We start from the raw sequence: 23,162 nt of genomic DNA on the forward strand, positions 1-23,162 counted from the left end.
AAAAGGGCACCCCCCCCCAAGATTAACAAGATGAGTGGACCCTAGAAAAGACTGATAATCCTCTTAAGTTGCACTTGCACTGCAAGAGCAACTCAGGACAGAGATCTCAATCCCCATACCCCAGTTCAACAAACTTGGGAAGTGGCTAATAAAGAGGAAATAATCATTGGTCTATCACCTCAGTACAACTCCTGTGGACATGGTGGCCTGATCTCACACCCGACCTTTGTAGATTAGCAGCTGGGTCACTTACGTGGGATATCCCCAACCATTTTGATCTTCAAAAACCACCAGCTGAAAAGCTGTGCGTCCCAAACGGGATAGGGAGTACGTATGGGTGCTCAGGGCAGTTTTACTGAGCAAATCTACAGTCTGCACAGTTTTATGTTTTTCCAGGCCAAGGCCATGACTGAATACTAAGACACAAATGTGGGACGGGGGGCTTCAGACTTCTACTGTGCAGGCTGGGGCTGTGAGACTACAGGAGACATCTACTAGAACCAATCCTCCACCTGGGACTTGATCACAGCAAAATGAAATAGTACCCATGATAAATCAAACCAGGGAGAAAGAAATAGCTATAAATATCTTGAAAGTGGATGTGCAATGTCCACCACCCCACTAGACCCTGTAGGGGAAAATACTGCAATCCCATAGTCATTAAATTCACAAACAAAGGGAAACAAGATCATCGAGGGTGGCTAAAAAAAAAATACCTGGGGTTTATGATTATATACTTCAGAAAAAGACCATGGGTTGATTTTCAGAGTAAAACTGACAATAAAAAGTTCTTCCCCAGTCCCAATAGGACCGAACAAGGTCTTTCCTGAACAAGGTCCCCTGGCGAAACCAAAACCCCCGGCCCAGACTGAGAATCCCCTCCATACCTCTGCTACCCTTCTAACACCCTCAACCATTGTTCCTGCGAGCCTGTCAACAGAGACTGTTTAACCTAGTCAAGAGAGCTTATGCCCTTAACAAAATAGACCCGGAGGCTACTACAGACTACTGGCTGTGCTTGTCTTCAGGCCCTCCATATTATAAAGGAGTTACCTACAAAGGGGACATTAATATGACCACTAGCCATACATCTTGTCCATGGGGCATGGGAAAAAAGTTAACCATGACTAAAGTAACAAGAAAAAACCCTGGTCTCTGCATTAGAAGTCCCCCTTCGTTCCACAAATACCTGTGTGGTCAGATTTATACTGTACCCCAAACAGATTCTAACCATTACCTCGTACCATCAGCAGTAAAATGGTGGCCTGCAATACAGGACTCACTCCATGTGTATCAACCAGTGTTTTTGACTTCACTCATGATTTTGGTGTTATGGTTCGACTTCTACCCCGTGTATACTATTACCCTGCCAACCATTTAAAAATTGAATATACTTCCCATAGGCTTAAGAGAGAGCCAGTCACACTCACTTTAGCAATGTTATTGGGGGTGGGTATTACAGTGAGAGTAGGGACTAGAGAGACTGTCTTAATTGAAGAAAAACAAGGGATTCAATCCTTAAAAAAAGCTATGAATAGAGATTTAAGAATGTTAAAAAAATCCATTGATGCCTTAGAAAGATCTTTGACTTCCCTATCTGAGGTAGTACTACAAAACAGAAGAGATTTAAATTTATTGTTCTTAAAAGAAGGAGGACTGTGTGCCACTTTAAAGGAAGAATGTTGCTTCTATGCAGACCATACTGGGATAGTCAGAGATTCCATGCAAAAATTAAGAGAGAGGTTAGAGAGAAGAAAAAGAAATCGAGAAGCTCAACAGGTATGGTTCGAGTCTTGGTTCTCCAAATCACAGTGGATGGCCACTTTAATCTCTGCTTTAGCGGGACCATTTCTTATTATATACTTCATTTTAATTTTTGGTCCCTGCTTAATAAATAAAGAAATTGTTTTTGTTAAAAATAGCATAAATGCAGTGCAGCTTATAGTTCTTCAGCAACACTATCAGCCTATAGTCAAGATAGAAAAAGATGAGTATGAGTTCCATTCTCCCCCTGGTGATACAGACCTCTGATAAGGACCTCTTATATTCTAAGATTAGAATTAGTAAAAGAAGGGGGGAATGAAAGGAGAAATTAAGTTTTAAAAAGAGAAATTGAGTTTGAAGCTGTAAAAAATTACAGGTTGGAGAAAGACACAGTGGGCCAAGCCTGCAAATGTTAAAACAAACCTAAGCAAAAGCAAGCTGTTAAATATCCCAGGAACTGACAGGTCAGGAAGACATAAACCATAAAGATAGAACCAAAATATGCAAGGACATGTTCAGGGACCAGACATGCAAGGACGTGCCTACTTAGTAATGGGCCATCTGGTCCTCTTAGATATAGTTAAAGGTCAGCTAAAAAACCCCCGAATAGCACCCCCTTTAGGAATTTTCCACTCTGATCTGCATGAACTACATTTAAAATAGCCAATCATGTATAGCCACACCAATTCCTTTGTTTCCCCAACCTTTTTTCTATATAAAACCCTAACCCCTGAGCCTGGGGATCAATTCCTCTATCTCCTGCATGAGATATGTGTCGATCCAGAGCGCTCCGATATTAAACTGCCTCGTGTGCTTGCATCAAGACGATCTCTTGTGTTTCTTTGGGTGCACGTCTCCTGGGACTCAAGTGGGGGTTCCCCTACAGGGGTCTTTCAGAACTAGACAAGGCTGCACACTCTCTCCCTACCTATTCAATATTGTACTTTAAGTCCTAGCCAGAGTAATTAGACAAAAGGAGATCAAAGGGGTTTGAATTGGAAAGGAAGAAGTCAAATTAACACTATCTGCAGATGATTTGATAATATACTTAAGTGGCCCTAAAAATTCCACCAGAGAACTTCTAAATCTGATAAACAACTTCAGCAAAGTAGCTGGATATAAAATTACCCCAAGAAAATCAATTGTATTCCTCTACACAAAGGATAAACAGGTTGACAAAGAAATTAGGGAAACAACACCCTTCACAATAGTCACGGATAATATAAAGTACATTAGTGTGACTCTAACTAAGCAAGTAAAAGATCTGTTTGAGAAGAACTTCAAGTCTCTGAAAAAGAAAATTGAAGATCTCAGAAAATGCATATTTTTTTAGAAACCTCCCTTTTGACTGCCATAGTGGCTGTACTCCCACTAGCAAATAAAAAGAATTCCTTTTACCTGACCTTCGGACCAGCATTTGTGCCCTTTGTGATGACCATTATGACTAGAGTAAGATGAACTTTTAAAGAAGTTTTAATTTGCATTTCTATGACAATTTTCTGGGCTCCACTAAAGGGCTTGAGTCACTTCTCTGGCACCACTCTCTCCAACAGACATAGTGCCTCCTAGGCTTAGTTAAGCTTCACTCCACATCTGATGCTGTCCCTAGTGTCGTTATATGGTACTGACATCCCCGAAACATAGGGTCTTCTCCAGCAACTAGCCTATACTTTCACCAATAGATTCCTATAGGCTCACTTTTGGGATTCCAGTCCAACCACATAGTGTCAACCTTAAGCTGCTCCCTATGATCTATTCATGCTTTCAAAACCAGTACGCATGGGTGACAAATTCTACCAAGTTTTGCTGTCAACAGGAGATACAACCTTGACCACTTATGAAACACAGGTTCTGTGTGATAACTTTGAGGAAACACTTCTCAGAACATTTCACTTTAATAATGCTGGTCTCCTCTAAATAAATGCTAATTTTCTCAGCTTCATCAACATGAATCAAATGCTCCAGGAATACAAATTTTTTCATGTCAATGGTCCTGGTATCTTGTTCAGCCTAAACTTAACAGAATTCCTAAAATATTTACTTAATTACTTACTTCTTTGTTGATTGATTGATTGATTCACTTTACATCCTGCTCATTGCCTCCCTCCCAATCACCTTATCCCACAATCCTTCCTCTGTGGGGCTGGGTGCCTCCTGAGTATCCTACTGGTCCTGGCTCTTCAATTCTCTGTGGGGCCCCTTTTCTCCCACTGAGGCCAGACAAGGCAGCCCAGCTATAAGAACATATCTCACGCACAGGGAAGAGATTCAGGGATAACTCCCACTCCAGTTGTTCAGGACACACATGAAATTCAAGCTGCACAGTAATATAGCATATAATAATTGAATTCATTATGATGACTTACAATCTATAGTTCAACTCCTCAACAATGGTCAGCTGTGATTGGGAAGTCCAAGGATCTAGTAGTTGCTCAAGTTCACAAGGATAATTGTTTCATCTGGTCTTCTGTAAAAGCAGATTCCAACAGATTTGCTGGCAAGTAAATGCAAGCAGGTAAAGAATAGTGAATCTTTCTGCTTCCAATGTCCTTATGTAGGTCTCCAGCAGAAGGTATGGTTCAGAATAAAGGTGTGTACCACCTCACCTGGATCTGAGACTTGTTTTGTCACAAGCTGACCTTGAACTCAGAGGTCTTCTTGCCTTAGTCTCCTGGAATTAAAGTCATGTACTACCTTGCCTGAGTCTAAGCTTTTCATAGCCACTATGCCTCCAGATCTCCATGCCAAGAGCCAGGTCACAAACTTGTGTCTTCCAGCCTCAAAATCTGGATCACAGGTGAGTCCTTTAATTCTGGATTGTAGTTCATTCCAGATATAGTCAAATTGACAACCAGGAATCCTATTTCAATCCACCCCTTGTTTACTCGATACAACTAATATCTCATGTCCAGATGAAACAATACTAGGTCATGAATACTCCTAACATGATATAACTATTCCTCATAAAATCATAAATACAATTTGTAAATTTATAATGGAGCAATGCCCATTAGGAACATTCTTTTTGTGTCTCAACTTAAATACCAATTGATATTAAAGACATTGGAAGAAAGCACAAATAGCTATACAAATGTGTTCTTAAAATAAAACATAAGCATTCATATTCCTTTATGATCCTTATTTTGGCAACCAGTCATGTAGCCTTAGATGGTATTTATAACTACCTTCCTCTACTACCCATTCTGTATTTCCTCTACCCTCTACAAGCACCTCAGCAGATCTTGTTTTTTTTTTTTCCTGGAGGAGTGACCTATACTTTCATTCCTGATGAGTCTGTGTTCTTTGTCAACCTGCTTGGATTAGGCAGTTGCAGTTTCTCATTGACTTTAATCACAGGACATGGTAGTACTAAGAGATGTCCTAAGGTATCTCATGCAATCCAGACATAATCTTTCTTACCTCTATTGTGGAGAGGTAATCCAATTTCCCAATGGTAATCTGGATCTATCACTCCTCCTAACACTGTTATTCCTTTCTTAGACTGTTGATTTAGGGGCATTAGACTCTCACAATGATAAGGGGGAACACTGAGCTTCCAGTTCAATGGAATGTTTGTTTGACTCCTGGTAGGAGCACTCCTCCCTCTGGAACCAAGACTTCTAGACCAACAGAATTCAGCATTGTGAGAAAAGGAAGCAAAACTTTTCAGAGTATCACTAGAAGTGATAATGAGTGGATCTGTTCCCTTTTCCACACCTTGATACCTGGATGGCTGGATCCTGGCTATGGGAGAGACTGTACCTATGGTCTGATGCTGATTCAGACCATATACTGCCTTCGGAAGAACTCTGCTTCAGCCCTCCATGCTGCCACCACCTAATTGGCACTGTATCTGTGTCTTGAAAAGGCCATTCCATCTTTCTATTGAGATGCTAAATCTTTTAACTCCAGACTCCATTTTAGAAAACCTGATCTGAATTTGATCTCAGGTAAACTAACAGGCTGGTAGCTAACATTGGTTCCCATGTTGCCTCTCCCCAATAAAACCTGAGTCTAGCTCCAATCTCTAGGCTACAACAACAAAACCAGAGTTTCCACGTTACACTTCAACAAGACCAATGTCTTCAGGCTATTCCCCCAACAAATCTGCACCCTGGGTTACAAGCCCACCTCTTGCCTAATGACCACCAATGCAGAGGGGAGCAAGTTAAGTTTATGGTATGAATCCCAGCACCAGTCAATCATGTTAAAGGCCACAGTAGCTTTCCAATTAGATGCTTTTACATGTACTCCCTGCTTACTGCTTACTATAAAGCCTTGTCCCAATAGATACCGCTACTACTACCCCCATAAAAACTGTCCTGTGTAACAGTGCTGCATTGGGTGTGGGGTTGCGTAGCCTGGGCTAGCTCAAATAGAATAAAAACCTTGATGTGAGTTGCATGAGATCAGCTCTTATGTGTGTTTTGGGCGATCACAAACACTTCCCTAGCACAACATTATCAGACCCGCTGTTTCAGGATGGTGGGAAACATAGTTAAGCCAGTTGGTTCCATGACTGTGGGCCCACTGTCATACTTCTTTGGCTGGGAAAGGAGTTCTTTGGTCAGAAGCAATACTGTGTGGAATACCATTACAATGGATAGGTATTCTGTAAGTCCATGAGTCATGGTTTTCGCCAAAGCATTACGTACTAGAAAGACAAATCTATAAACATAATAAGTATCTACTTCAGTAAGAACAAAACATTGTCTTTTCCATGAAGAAAATGGAACCTGCTACCAGGTTGCTGGCTGTTCACCTTGAGGAATGATGCTTTATCTGGGCCTCAGTGTTGGTCTCTGCTTTTGGCAGATTTGGCATTCAACATCAGCTATATCCAGTTCAGCCTTGGTGAGTGGAAGTCTGTGATGTTGAGCCCAAGCCTAAACCTATCTCGGCCACCATGTCCACTTTTTAGGTGACCATTGAGTAATGACAGGGATGGCTGGGAAAAGGAGATGACTTGCAAAGAACTGGTAATCTTCTTGATTATTGAACTCCTCTTCAGATGAAGTCACCTTTTTTGAGAATTTCCCTGCGAAACAAATACCTTCACATCCTTAGCTCATTTGGAGAGATCTATCCACATACTTCTCCAGATGTCTTTCTAACCACTTTTCCAATCATGATCTTTTTTAAGTCCCTGACCATTCAACCAATTCATTAGCTATAGCCCAAGAGTCAGTGAACAGTAGTACATTTGGCCATTTCTTCTTCCAAAGAAACTATAATACCATGTAAACTGCCCACTGTGGAGATTTTCCTTTAATTGTATCATTCAGCGTTGTCCCAGAAAGGGGTTGTAATACTGTAGCTGTCTACTTCTGGGTAGTGCCTGAATAACATGCAGAGACATTAGCAAATGAGGTCTTAGTCTTCTCTTCTTTAGTCAGCCAATTTCAGGGGACACCCTACGAGGATATAGGTATATGCTTGAGAGAAGATGGCATTGTGAAATGAGTTGAGGCATTTGAGCAACTTCTTCAGGTAGCTTGCTTGTCCCTTCAGGATCTGCTTGGGCCCAATCAATTATATACCACTTCCATTTGATAATAGACTGCTGCTGTGCACATACTACTTTATGACTTGGGAGGGTCTGATAACACCCAGATCATGATGGACAGTTCAGGTCTCATGATAATTTGTTGTCCTATTGTCAATCATTCACTCTCCACTAAGGCCCAAATATCAGGCCAAGGGCTGTTTTTCAGAAGGAAAATAATTGTCTGCAGATAATGGTAGAGCTTTGTTTCAAAATCCCAAAATTCACTTCTGTGATTCATCTACAGGGGTCTGCCTCAGGCTCCAAACAGCATCTCTATCTGCCACCAACCCCTCAAGTTCTACCGAGTCTGCAGGATTATATAGTCCAAGTGGTAGAGCAGCCTGTACAGCAGATTGGAACTGTTGAAGAGCTTTCTCATGTTTCAGGCAAAAGCTAGCAGCTTTCTGAATCACTTGGTAACTGTACCTGAGTAACACACCAAAGTGAAAAATATGCTGTCTCTAGAATCCAAAGCAACCCACTAAATGTGTATCCTTCTTGGTGGGAGGGGCCATGTGTAATAACTTATCTTTCACTTTAGAAGGAATATTTCTGCATGCTCCACACCACTTGACTCTTAAGAATTTTACTGATGCAGATGGCCCTTGAATTTTGGTTGGATTAACTTCCCATCCTCTAATATGCGTATGTGTTGCCAATGAGTTCAAAGTGGTTGCTACTTCCTGCTCACTTGGTTTAATCAGCAAAATGTCATCAATTGAGTGCAACAATGCGATATTTTGTGGAAGAGACAGATGATAAAGTTCCCTTCTTACTAAGTTATGAAGCAGAGTAGGGTATTTATAGAGGCAAAACTGTAAAGGTATACTGTTGGCCTTACCAACTGAATGCAAATTCCGTCTGGTGGTCCTTATGGACAGTTACTGAGAATAAGGCATTTGCTAGATCAATAGCTGCATACCAGGTTCCAGGATATATGTTGGTTTGCTCAAGTAACAAAATTACATCTGGTACAGCTGCTGCAATCTGTGTTACCACATTATTTAGTTTTCAATAGTCAACTGTCATTCTCCATGATCCATCCTCTTGTGTACTGGTGAGATAGAAAAGTTAAAGGAAGATGTGTTGGGAAGTCCTTGGTGGTAGTAATTCCTTCAGTCTTTGCAGGAGTACAATACTGTTTTTGGTTCACTATTTTCTTTGGCATAGGCAACTCTAAAGGCTTCCATTTAGTCTTTCCAACTGCACATAGCCCTCACTCCACCGATTGGGGAACCAATGTAAGAATTCTGCCAATTTCTAAGTATATTTATCCCAATTATGCATTCCAGAACTGGGGAAATGACAACAGGATGTGTTCAAGGACCTACTACACCTACTGTGAGTTGAACATCAGTTGAAATTCCATTAATCACCTGCCCTCCATAAGCCCCTACTTTAATGGGAGGGCCACAATGTTTCTTTCGATCTCCTGGGATCAGTATCAATTCAGAACCTGTATCCAATAGACCACAGAAAGTCTGACTATTTCCTTTCCCCCAGTGTACAGTTGCCCTTTTAATAGACCATAAGTCCCTTTAGGGTAGAACTGGAGAAAAGCTAACAGCAAAACTTTTAAGTGTCTTATCAAGATCCTTCCTCAGGATAACCTGGTCACCCCTTCATTCAAGGGGTTCTGGATCTGCAAACTGGATCAAGTCTGGAAATTGATTGGATTCACTGGCCTATATTGCCTTTTGCCACAATCCAATGTACTTTTTCTTTCATTTGTTTGAGAATGTTTCTACCTATACAGATCAAAAATATATGCAATAGGTTTCCTATTTATTTCATGCCTGGAAACACTATGACTGATTTGCCAGAATGAAAAGCCCATACAAGTCATGCCATTATAAATTTCAACTCTACTGTGCTGACCATTATAGGCTAGGTCATTATAAATATTTTGTCTAAGATGCCCATTATAATAACTACAATCACCTTGTCTCTCGCAATTCAATGCTGCAACCTGGCCCTTGATACCTCAGGGCCCAATTAAACCCATTGCATTTAAATCATCCAATTGAGCAGTGGCATCTCCAACCAAAAGATCTGGTACAAGGAAAAGGGCAAGAACAAAACTCTTCAAATGTGCTGGTGCCCCACTCATCAGTTTGCATCTTAAAGGATTTATGAAATACATGTCTTCTGGGCCTTCCCACTGTGGAGGATTTTTAGGTTTTATACAATATATGCGCTCTAGCATTGCAATTTGCCTAAGCCTTAAATTCCCTTCATCAACACACAGCCAAGGGTTTTTAGGCATATCCAACTACTTTTCCTTAGTCCATCTTTTAATAAACACTTCAGCTGATCATTCAAGCAAATTTCTGACACCTTTTTTAAAACTATGTGAACTTCCATATTAAACCTAGAATCTCCACTCAAAGAGTCCATGTCAATAAACTCAGCCTGATCTAGTTTTGTGTTCCTTCCATGATTATCCCACACCCTTAAAATCCATTTCCACACATATTCTCCGAACTTCTGCTCAAATGAATTAGAAAACCTATTAAGCTCCTTAGTAGTGTTTTCCTCATGAAATACACTTTCTACCTCTACCATAGGAGCCTGATTTGCCTTGAGTCTGATTTTAGGTATTGAAAAAATTATGGGTGGGTCTTGAAGAACATCAGCATTAACTTGCTCAGCCTTTTCTTAAAAGAAAGTCACTGGTGGTTTATCAGACTCTGAGGGATTAATTTCCTTCTGTGAAAAAGTCATTATTTCAAAGGGTGGGGTGGAGTGTACTACTTCCTCAGGTGAGGTAAACCCTTGAAATTCTGAAGAACCAAGGTTCTCAGCTTCAATAGGGTCCTCCCATACATCCCCAAACTCAAGGTATAGGATCCCATTCTTTGCCAATTAATGCCCTTAATTTTCCTACTGACACCCTTTGAGGCTGAGATTTGAATTTTCATTGTAATTCAGCCAAAATTATCCTAAGGGATTCAGCATAATTTTCTGCAACACGAGTTCTATGACTGCTGTAGAGAAGATTCTCTTCAAGGGTACATTTAAAAATCTTTTTATTTTTAATTTGCATCTGCAACATTTTATCATACATTTCATTCTTTTCCTGGTAGATTTTTCCTTTGATGGGTGTGAAGTGTGATTCCTTATTTTTTTGATAACTTTAGGTTGAAAGTACATTTTATTCAAAGTTAGAATGGGTATTCTAGATCATGTGTTTGGACCATTTGCTTGGAGGATTGTCTTCTTCCCTTTTACTCTTAGGTAGTATCTATCTTTGTCACTGAGGTGGGTTTTCTGTATGTAGCAAAATGTTGTGTCCTGTTTACATATCAAGTCTGATAGTCTATGCCTTTTACTGGGGAACTGAGTGCATTGATGCTAAGATATACTAAAGAAAAGTGATTGTTGCTTCATGTTATTTTTGTTGTTTGATGTGGAATTATGTTTATGAGGCTATCTTCTTTGTGGTTTGTTAAAAGAAGATTATATTTTGCATTTTCTAGGGTGTAGTTTCGCTCCTTGTGTTGGAGTTTTCCATTAATTATCCTTCAAAGGGCTTGATTTGTGGAAAGATATTGTGTAAATTTGTTTTTTGTCATGGAATATCTTATTTTCTCTGTCTATGGTAATTACGAGTTTTGCTGTGTATAGTAGCCTAGGCTGGCATTTGTGTTCTCTTAGGGTCTGTATGACTATCTGACCAGTATCTTCTGAGTTTTTTACTCTCTGGTAAGAAATCTGGTGTAATTCTGATAGGCCTGCCTTTATATGTTACTTGACCTTTTCCCCTTACAACTTTTAATAGTTTTTCTTTGTTTTCTGCATTTAGTGTTTTGATTCTTATGTAACAGGAGGAATTTCTTTTCTGGTTCCATGTATTTTGAGTTCTGTAGACTTCTTGTATGTTTACGGGCATCTCTTTCTTTACGTTAGGGAAGTTTTCTTGTATAATTTTGTTGAAGATATATACTGACCCTTTAAGTTCACTCTCTTCTATACCTATTATCATTAGGTTTGATCTTTACATGTGTCCTGGATTTCCTGGATGTTTTGTGCTAGTACCTTTTTGCATTTTGCATTTTCTCTGACTGTGGTCTCAATGTTTTCTATGGCATCTTCTGCACCTGAGATTCTCTCTTTTACATATTGTATTCTGTTGGTGATGCTTGCATATATGACTCCTGATCTCTTTCATAGATTTTCCATCTCCAGTTTTGTCTCTCTTTGAGATTTCTTTAATGTTTCTACTTCCATTTTTAGATTTATGGATTTTTTTTTAATTTATTCACCTGTTTGGTTGTGTTTTCCTATAACTATTTAAGGTATTTTTGTGTTTCCTCTTTAAGGGCTTCTATTTTTTACATGTGTTCTTCTGTATTTCTTTAAGGCTGTTATTTATGTCTTTCTTTTGTGTGTGTGTGTGTTTCACCTTGGTTTATTGAAATGAATCAATTTTCAAGACTCATCAAATCAATAAGGTAAAAATGAAAAGTAAGATCAAAGAAACAATAACAAAACATTTCATATAACTTTCGTGACTTGGGCTCAGGAATTTCTGTGCTATCAGAAGCTGGAGAGAGTGGGAAGGGCCAGCTTCCAGGGCCCCACTTGCCCAGGTTTAGAGACCACATGTTTCTTCACTCCATGGGAGAACCTGGCGAGCTCTGGGGGCCCCACCTGGTCCTGACCCAGGAGCTCAAACAGCTGTGCCTCCCCCTTTGTCCATGGCAGGAAGCTTGTCCTTTGAGCTGGAATTTGGGTCACTGTTGCCTAGCTCTGCCCATAAAGCTCCAAGTGGCAGGAGGCTGAGCCTGAGCTTTGATTGACATGAAAGCGCAGAGGTATGAGGGTGGCAGAGAGCTGAGGGCAGCTCCTAAGACTCAGATTTGGGGGTTTTCTTATAAATTAGAGTTGCTGGTGTTCCGAATCCCTGGAGAGCTGGCTGGAGCTGGATTTGTTGAGCATTAAACCTCCAGACTCCTGGCCCTTCAGGAACAACTCAAGTGTGGTGGTTAGGTGAAGACTCAGGAAAGAGTATATTGCTAGAGAGGTTTGGAGATGACCACCAGGGAGAAATGCCAGCCCAGGAATGGTCCTCATTTCAGCCCCCCAACACCTGTGTCCATCAATGATGTGCTTACAAGGGGTGTTACTGACATCTGCCCTCTGGGGTAGGGCCCAGTAAAGGAGGAGATCTGGGCTTGGGAGCAGCCATGAGCTTCTTGACTCCTCTTGGGCTATTGGGAGGTAAGGTTGTAGGATACAGCTGGCCCAATAGACATATAGTGTAAAACCCACACAGGGTGCTGAGGGTAGTAGCAGGCAGCTCCTCTGGGATGGTCATTCCCAGGGCCAGGCCTCAGTGTGGGGCTATGGAGGAGAGGGGGCAGAGAGTCCCTTTGCCCCAGTGAAACCTGGCAGAAATGGGACATTGGGGAGGCACGGTACTGGACAGTGGCATAGGCCTGCTCACTCGAAGGTTTCCCGCTGCCTGCGGAGCTGCTCCACAGAGGTGGAGGCTGGGGCCAGGGCTGGGGCTGAGTTTGGGCTCACATCTTGCTTGATTTTTCATAGCACATTCTCAAAGGGCCCTCTGGCCTGTGCAGGAGCAGAGGGCTGCAGGGTCGGCTGTAGATTCTGGGGTGATCTGGGAGGCAGCAGTGGGGATTCACCAGGCCTCAGGGCCAACCCCTGCTTGGCCTCAGCAGCCCTGGCACTTGAGCAGGCCAGAGGTAATGTTCGGATCCTGGAGGAGGCAGTGGCTGGGGGCCAAGTGGCTGCAGTGGACTAGTGTAGACACCCTTTGGGATCTGGCCAAAGAGGTTGGGCATGAAGAGAGCAGAGAGGTTAGGCTGAGACCATTCCCAGGCAACAAGGCAGAAAGACCCCTGAGCTGGGTATCGTGCCTCCACCACCTACTGCCTGGCCAGCCAAGCTCTAGGCTGCTGGTAGCCCACTTGGTGACTTCTCTTCAGAGCCACTACAGATAGACCTGGAAAGACAAGCTGCTCTGAGCCCAGCCCTTTTGTCAGGGCTGCTCCCCAGAGCTGACCCCAAGGTCCCACAGAATTTCTACAGCCACCCAGTCCAGCCCCAGGAGCTGCAGGCACAGGCAGCGATAACCTGCTTGCTCTCCTGGACCCAGTAAACATAGCCTGGACAGTCAGTACCATCCTATCCCATCCTGCTACCCCCAGTGCAGCCACCCCATTCACCCCCCCCATCTTAGCTTCCCCCCAACAGTGACACCCACCCCTTTTGCACAGACACCACTCAATCCTTTTGTCCCATCAGTGCCAGTAGTACCACCCACCATGCCCCTGAGCTCTACACCAGCCAAGCCTTTTGGGACCCCCTCCAGCATCCCTGGGGCCAGCATATGCACCTAGCATTCTGTTGTCTGGTTCTAGCTTCTATTTATGTCTTTCTTAAAATCCTCTATCATCATCATGAGATGTGATTTTAAATCCAAATCTTGCTTTTCTGGTTTCTTGGGGTATCCAGGACTTGATGTGGTGGGAGAACCTTATTCTGGTGATGCCAAGTAAAGTTCTTATGCTTGCATTTTACCATCTAGTTATCTCTAGTGTTAGTTAGTCTTGCTGTCTCTGGCTGGAGCTTGTCCCTCCTGGGAGTCTATAAGCCTGTCAGCACTCCAGGAAGACCAGTTCTTTCCTGGTTTACCTCTGTACAGCAGACTATGGAACAGCTTGTGTTCTGGGTACAAATGCTGACTGGAAGGATCCTGTCCCAGCGGATGCAGTGTTCCTGTGCCCTGTGTTCCCCTGGCCAGTCCCACATTGGACAGTTACTGGAGAGAAAGTGGTTATCTCACCTTGTGCCCAAGGTAAGAACACTCCTGGTAGAACACCTCTCTTTCTGGTGGGACCTGTGTATAGAGGGCTGTGGAATAGCCTTAGCTCCCAGGTGCAGATGGTGACTGGAAGCCTCATTCTTTTCCTTCATCACGTTTCCAGAGATACTAAGATAAAAAAGCCAGAAAAATTCTTTTCTGAATTTTCATCCCTCTAAAATTGTAGAAAATTTGGTACAGCAGGTCACCTAATTCCTTGACAATTAAAACTGATAGATCAAAATAATCAAAGACATTAGCTTCTTTAAGTTTGAAATATAGTTTCCACCAGAGATCATCAGTATTCTCTGAACTCCTAGGAGAGAGAGTATTTAGAGAGGTTTCACAAGTTGAAGGAGCTAGTGGATTAGAAGGTATTGTCAAATTATTAAACCAACCCCAGATGCATAAAATATTAATCCTTATATTTCTGCTCCTCTAGAGCCACTCCCAGCAAAAACTTCTGTATTTGTCAGGGTTCTTTAGAGTCCCAGACTTATAGATACTCTCAATATAGTAAGGGAATTGGTTATGATGACTTAAAGCAGTCTGTAGTCCAACTCCCCAACAATGGTCATCTATGAATGGGAAGTCCAAATATCTAGTAGTTGCTCAATTTAACAAAATTAATTGTTTCATCTGGTCTTCTGTAAAAGCAGATTCCAACAGATGTGCTGGCAAGTAAATGAAAGCAGATGAAGAATAGTGAATCTTCCTTCTTCCCATGTCCTTATTAAGGTCTCTAGTAGAAGGTATTGCTCAGATTAAAGGTGTGTACCACCATGCCTAGATTTGGGACTTGTTTTGTCATAGACTGACCTTGAACTCAAAGAACTTCTTGCCTTAGTCTCCTGGAACTAAAGGCATTTACAACCTTGTCTGGGTCTAAGCTTTTCATAGCCACTATGCCTCAAGATCTCCATGCCAAGATCTAAGTCAGAAACCTTTGTCTTTCAGCCTCAAGATCTGGATCACCGTTGAACCCTAAAATTCTGGATTGTAGTTCATTCTAGATATAGTCAAGTTGACAGCCAGGAATAGCCATTACAGTGCAGAACTACATATTATTAATTTAACATATTCAATGTTCCTGATAGAGTCTTAAATGATTCTCTATCTTCCTCCTGGAACTTCTCAAGCCAGGCTTCATCCTCTGCATTTCACTTAATATTCTGGGTTTTTTTTTAATGCTCTGACTGTATTATTCACCAAGGTTTGATTACTCTATGGATTTTCCAGCCCCTGTTTCCAAAGTCCACAAATCCTCCTCAAAACCCATGGTCATAGCTGTCACACCAATACCCCATATCCCATTCTTGATGTCAAGTTATCTTAGTTATAATTACTATTGCTGTGATTGGGGATTTAGGTCAGTGGTACAGCACTTGCTTAGTAAGTGCAAGGCCCTGGGTTTGCACCTCAGCTCTGAAAAATAAGATAAGATTATGATTTCTGTGTGTAGCATTAAATATTTAATATCTTGTCCCAGGGTTTCTACCCCACCTTTGGTAGTTGAGTTCCGGAGGAAAGACACAATTAGCTGTTATATTTTGAATATGACATAAGTACCACAATAGATATGCAGCTGCCTATTCTCCATGCAGTTAAAATCTACTTTCCTATTGATAATCCCAAGTTATTATTTACTACTTACTATGTTTCATCTGGGCTGATGTAGAACCAATTGGGCAGTCCAAATGACAATGATTTTATGGCTCAGCTAAACCATGGTATCTTCTCCTTTCTCTCTTTGCACATTATTCTTGTTCCTCTTGGTCTCACACCTGGGAAATATAAACCCCACCTATGTCTCTTTTCTAAGCTATTGGCTGTTGGCATCTTTATTTACCAACCACAATTAACTGTGGGTAGAGTCACCAAGTGTCTTAAATGCAGACCCTTGAATCTTTGGAGAAACTAGTACTGTAGGATCCAAATTAGCATTAGAATACAAGTAGCATTAGGCAAAACCACTACAGCTGTGATGAAACACTATAACCAAAGCAACTTAAGGAGGAAAGAGTTTACTTGATTTATACTATCATATCATAACCCATAATTGAAGGAAGAAATGACAGGAAATCAAACTGGGCAGGAACATGGAGACAGGAGCTGCTACAGAGACTACAGAGGGGGCCTGCTTATTGGACTGCTCCTCATGGCTTGTCCAGCCTCTTATAGAATCCAGAACTACTAGTTCAAGGACCTCACCACGCAGAGTAGACTGGGCACTCAGAAATAAGGAAAGCAACTCCCCCACAAAAGCAACAACTGAAAATATGTCCTGCTTAGAAGATATATTTATAACTTGTAAGATAGAACAGAGACAGAGGGACTGGCCAGGTGGCAACTGGCCCAAATTGAGACACACACCATGGGCAATATCCAATCCCTGACACTATTAATGATATGGTGTTATGCTTTCAGACAGGAGCCTAGCATACTTGTCCTCTGAGAGGCTCTACTGAGCACCCAGTAAAAATAGATACTGAGATTCACAGACAAATATTAGATGGAGCTCAGGAAACCTTGTGTAAGAGGTAGGAGAACTGAATGACCTAAAGAAAACATGGACTCAACTAAAAGACCAAAAGACTCAAGTGACACAGACCTTGGGGACTTCCAGGAACTGAAACACAAACAAAAATGCGGGTATTGCCTGGAAATATTATACCTGCAAATGTGTAGTAAACGTGCAGCCTTTTATTGCAAAAATTATTCTCATCAGTAAAAGAATTCTGGTGGAATTACTCTCCCTGACCTTAAGCTGTACTACAGAGCAATTGTGATAAATGCTGCATAGTACTGGTACAGTAACAGGCAGGTGGATGATTGGAATAGAACTGAAGACCCAGAAATGAACCCAAACAACTATGGTCACTTGATCTTTGACAAAGGAGCTAACCCAATCCAGTGGTTAAAGACAGCATTTTTGAACAAATGATACTCGCTCAGCAGTTGGTTAGCAGGTAAAAGAATCCAAATTGATCTATTCTTATCTCCTTCTACAAAGCTCAAGTCAAAGTGAATCAAGGACTTCCACATGAAACGAGATACACTGAAACTAATAGAAAAGAAAGTGGGGAGAACCTTGAGCAATTGGGCACAGGGGAAAATTTTCAGAACATTACACCAATAGCTTATGCTCTAAGATCAAGAACTGACAAATGGGACCTCATAAATTTACAAATCTTCTGTAAGGCAAAGGAGAATGTCAATAGGACAAAGAGGCAACCAACAGATTGGCGAAAGATCATTACCAATTCCATATATGATAGAGGGCTAATATCGAATGTATACAAAGAACTCAAGAATTTAGACTCCAGAGAATCAAATAACCCTATTAAAAATGGGGTACAGAGCTAAACAAAGAATTCCCAACTGAGGGATACTGAATTGTTGAGAAGCACCTAAAGAAATGTTCAACATCCTTTGTCATCAGGGAAATGCAAATCAAAACCTGAGATTCCACCTCACACCAGTCAGAATGGCTACAAGCAAAAAATCAGGTGACAGCAGATACTGGCAAGGTTGTGGAGAAAGAGGAACACTCTTTCATTACTGGTGGAATTTCAAGCTGGTACAACCACTCTGGAAATCAGTTTGGTGGTTCCTCAGAAAATTGGACATAGTATTACCAGAGGACACAGCTATACCACTCCTGGGGGTATACTCAGTAGATGCTCCAACATGTAATAAGGACACATGCTCCACTATGTTCATAGCAGCCTTATTTATAATAACCAGAAAGTAGAAACAACCCAGATTTCCCTCAACAGAGGAATGGATATAGAAAATGTGGTACATTTACACAATGGAGTACTACTCAGCTATTAAAAACAATGAATTTATGAAATTCTTAGGGAAATGGGTGGATCTGGAGAATAACATCCATATTCTCCAGAATATGGATGTGAGTGAGGTAACCTAGTCACAAATGACACACATGGTATGCACTCACTAATGAGAGGATAGTAGCCCAGAATTTCAGAATACCCAAAATACAATCCACAAATCACTGGAAACTAAGAAGAATGAAGACCAAAGTGTAGATAGAATCCTTCTTAGAAGGGGGAGCAAAATGCCCAAGGAAGGAGTTGCAGAGAAAAACTATGGAGCAGATATTGAAGGAAGGTCAATCCAGAGACTGCTCCACCTGGGAATCCTCACCATATTCATCCATAAAAGTGACTTCTTCTCAATTTTTGTTCTTGCTATTCTTTCACACAGGAACAATTCTGTTCCACCATTTTTGACTGTAGGATGGTAGTTCTATAACATTTTGGCTAACAAGGGAGAGGTGTGTACATTAGTGGTCACACATTAGGTTCTGAGTATGCTGTCTGGTCATGACCCAGCAAGCAGCTTTATTTCCACAAGCTCCTGTAATTTCCATTGCCTGATTATAAGTTTTGTTGGATATGAGAGGACCCAATACCAGAAAGGCTCTACCACATTGCTTACACTCATAGACTTTCTCTCCAGTATGAGTACATTTTTGTTGTTTTTTCAAGACGGGGTTTCTCTGTGTAGCCCTGGATCTCCTGGAACTCACTCTGTAGACCACGATGGCCTTGATCACAGAAATCTGCCTGCCTGTGCCTTCCAAGTGCGAGGATTAAAGGCATGTGCCACCACTTCCCAGTTCAGTATGATTACTTTCCTGATGATGATAACTGTAGAAATGTACAAAAGCTTCCACATGTTAAATGCATTAATATATTTTTTCTCTCTCATGATGATGAAGACTTGGGAAATTTGAAAATGCTTTACAATATTAAATACATTCATAAAATTTTCTCCAGTATGGATTGTTTCATGAAGATGAAGAAATGTGTGAAAGCTACAGATATTAAATGCACCCACGGGATTTCTCTCCTCTATGATTTCTTTTGTGCCTTTGAATAAGACAGACAAGCAAAGGCTTTACCACATTGCTTATATATATATATATATATATATATATATATATATATATATATATATATATATATATATATATATATATATGTATAAATATATATATATATATTTATACAGGTATCTCACCTGTGTGTCTTCTTTTATGTATTTGAAGATAATTTCAATGTCCAATGGCTGTATCCCATTGATGATGTTCATAGGATTTCTCTCAAGGGTGTCTTCTTTTACTTAATTGGAGAGTACTTACTGTGACTTGCAAAAGGTTTTCCACATTGTTTACATTCATAAGATTTCTATCTAGTTGCATATTCTTTTATGTGTTAGAATTTGTTTTGTACAAAGACTTTACCACATTAGTTATATTTAGAGGATTTATTTCCATTATATGTTCTTTTATGGATTTGAAGATGATTGTGATGTAAAAGGACTTCAGCACATTAATGATATTCATAGAGTTTCTCACCTGTATGTGTTCCTTTACATATTTAGAGGCCACTGCTTTGTGAAAAAGTTTTACAACCATATTGAATACATTCAATAATTTTCCTCCTATGTGTTCTTTCATGATTTTGGTGACCACTGCTTTGTGAAGAAGCTGTATCACATTGGTTACATTAAAAATATTTCTCCCTTATATGTGTCCATTTATATATTCAGAAAGCACTGCTTCAGTCAAAGGCTTTACTGCACTGGTTACATTCATTGGGTTTTTTCCTGTATGTGTTTGTTTATGTGTTTGGAGGTCGCTCTTTCCTACAAAGGCTTTATCACATAGGTGACATTCAAAAGTTTTCTCTACTATATGTGTTCATTTATGGTATTGTCGATTACTGCTTCCTGCAAAGGCTATACCACATTGGTCACATTCATGAGGTTTCTGTCCTATATGTGCTCACTTATGTCTTTGAAGATTACTCCTTACTGCAAAGGCTTTACCACATTGTTTACATTCATATGGTTTCTCTCCTGTATGTGTTCTTTTATGACATTGGAGGCCACTGCTTTCTGCAAAGGCTTTACCACATTGTTTACATCCATAAGGTTTCTCTCCTGTATGTGTTCTTTTATGATATTTGAGACCACTACTCCCTGCAAAGGCTTTGCTACATTGGTTACATTCATAGCGTTTCTCTCCACTGAGTGTTATTTCATGCCTTTAGGTATGAAACTAATATGCAAAGGCTTTATCACATTGAATAATCTCAGAAGGTTACTCTCCAGTATGACTTCTATCATGTCTTTTGTGACTTCTATGTGATTTTCTATGAAAATTGTCTTCAACAGTATGTTCTTCTCAAATGTAGCCTATAGCTGTGAGATTTCTATAGGTTTGCAGCATTACTTCTTTTTAGAGAATCTTCTGAGTTGGATCCAGCAAAGCCCACTCTTTCCAAGTGAAGTTCACATGCACATCATCTTCGGTCACTACATCAGTCCACCTTAGTACCACCAGATCTGACTCTGATAGTTCAGCAGTCTTGCTCCTCCTTCCCTGCCAATAGAAATGCCCATATTCACCATAGCATGGCTTGGGGTCTTCTACACAGCTAGTAACAAATACACCTGCAAAAACTTTCAAGGTACCTTCCAATACTGTTCCTGGCTGATAGTCCTGCCCAGAGTCCCTCATTAGCTTGAGAAACTAAGCTGGGCCTCAGGACAGTAAGCTCCTCTCCTTGGGGACCACAGGGCAAATGATTAAAACAAGTAAAGCCTTCCAAGCTCAGAAGTTCCATCCTAAATGCAGACATAGCCATAATCTGGGAAATTTGCATTTAATAGAATGTTCCAATCTTTCAGACCAGTTATTTTCCATTTTAAAGACACAGTGTCCTTTCCTTGCATATTCAATTATACATGTAATGTCCTATGTAGCCATTTTTGTTTTATACTGGGGAAGTACAGAAGCCAAACATGTCTGGAGCTCTAAGTTTGCTGAGAACTGCATAAATCACCCAGCATAGGCACTCAAACATATCACACAGAAACACACATGTCTGCACAGGCATTTCTTTCTTTAGATTAGGGAAATTTTCTTCTATAATTTTGTTGAAGATATTTACTGGCCCTTTAAGTTGGGGATCTTCACTCTCTTCTATACCTATTATCCTTAGATTTGGTCTTCTCATTGTGTCCTGGATTTCCTGGATGTTTTGGGTTAGGAGGTTCTTACATTTTACACTTTCTTTGATTGTTGTGCCAATGTTTTCTATAGTATTTTTCTGTACCTGAGATTCTCTCTTCTATTTCTTGCATTCGGTTGGTGATGCTTGCATCTATGACTCCTGATCTCTTTCCTGGGTTTTCTATCTCCAGGGTTGTCTTCATTTGTGATTCCTTTATTGTTTCTATTTCCATTTTAAGATCATGGATGATTTTATTCTGTTCATTAACCTGTTTGGTTGTGTTTTCCTGTAATTCTTTAAAGGATTTTTGTGTTACCACTTTCACGATTTCTACCTGTTTACCTGTGATCTCCTGTACTTCTTTAAGGCAGTTATTTTTGTCCTCCTTAAAGTCCTCTGTCATCATTATGAGATGTGATTTTAAATGAGAGTCTTGCTTTTCTGGTGTGTTGAGGTATCTAAGCTTGTTTTGCTGGGGGAACTGGACTCTGAGGATGCCAAGTAGCTTTGGTGTCTGTTTCTTATGTTCTTGCCCTTGCCTCTTGTCATTTGGTTATTTCTGGTGTTAGCTAGTCTTGGTGTCTCTGACTGTGGCTTACTCCCCCCTGCAAGGCTTTGTGTCAGTACTTCTGGTAAACAGGCTCTCTCCCAATGGTATTTGGGTATGGAAAGCTCTGACACAAGATCAGCTCCTGGTGCAGATAGAAACTGGAAAGATTCTGTCCCAGGCTGCTCCTTAGTTCCAGTGTCTTGAGAGCTCTTGGCAGGTCCCTCTGAGCAGAAGTGGTGGGCTTACTTGTGCTCACAAGCATGTACATACTCCTGGGAGACCAGCTCTCTCCTAGTGCTATTTGAGTATAGAGTGCAGTGGTACAGGTTCAGTTCCAGGTGCAGATAAATACAGGAAGGCCTAACAAATTATCTCAAGGTGATAGAATAAAAAGTACAATTATATTTGAAATAAGATTTCTAATAATAATGACTGAACTTGGTTAAACAAATGTATATTTTGCATCTTCTTAAGCATTTGGTAGGAGTAATGTTAGCTTGTTCAGTCAATGAACTTGTAAAATGTTTAGGAGGAACATGCCTAAGTGAACTAAAAATACTCCTATATATTATGCCTGACATAGATAAAATAAATATAACTGATTTTACTAACTTAGTAAATTATTAAACTAGTCTATGTTTTGCTGTTTTTGTTTGTTTCTTTGTTTTTTGGAGGGGAAACTGGGAAAGGAGAAATTTACATGTAAATAAAGAATAATTGCTTTTTTATTTTTTATTTATTTATGTATTTATTTATTTTTAGATATAGTCTCTCGATGTAGTCCTGGCTAGCCTTGCCATGTAGACCAGGCTGGCCTAGAACACACAAAGCTCTCAAAATAATTTTTTTAAGAATACATTTTAAAAAATGATTTCTGGCCTTCCTGGTACCAGTTGGGATGGCACACCAGGTCCCTGGCCTGGGCACCTTGACATTGCCCCAGAGCCTGTCACCTGAAAGACATGAACAGTCTTAACCCAGGAGGCCCTGCAGTAGGCAGACACCTGCAGGTCCATGGTGGGCTCTGAGCTCAATGGTTCCTATCCTCCACCAGCACCAGTGCTAACAAACTCTGCAGGAAAAAGCTGGAAAATATTTTTCTAAGTAGATGGTCCCAAGAACCAAACTAGAGTAAGAATTCCAATATTGAATAAAATGTGACTTTCAACCAAAAGTAATCAAAAAAGATAAGAAGGACACTTCATACTCATCAAAGGAAAAGTCTTCCAAAATGAACTCTCAGTTCTGAACATCTATGCTCCAAATGCCAGGCCATCAACAACCTTGACTAAGGCTCAAAGCACACATTGTACCTCACACAGTAGTAACAGTGGGAGGCAAAAACCACCAACTCTCATCAAAGGAAAGATCATGGAAACAGAAACTAAACAAAGACAGTGAAACTAACAGAAGTTATGAACC

General features: G+C 40.6%; 1 pseudogene; it reads right to left on the reverse strand.

Annotated features, from left to right (window-relative positions):
* Nucleotides 1-249: 249 nt before the first annotated feature.
* On the reverse strand, nt 250-20,490 carry LOC116100276 (annotated as a pseudogene).
* Nucleotides 20,491-23,162: the final 2,672 nt, after the last annotated feature.

This window comes from Mastomys coucha, unplaced genomic scaffold (assembly GCF_008632895.1).
Source record: "Mastomys coucha isolate ucsf_1 unplaced genomic scaffold, UCSF_Mcou_1 pScaffold21, whole genome shotgun sequence".
In the NCBI taxonomy this organism is placed as follows: domain Eukaryota; kingdom Metazoa; phylum Chordata; class Mammalia; order Rodentia; family Muridae; genus Mastomys; species Mastomys coucha.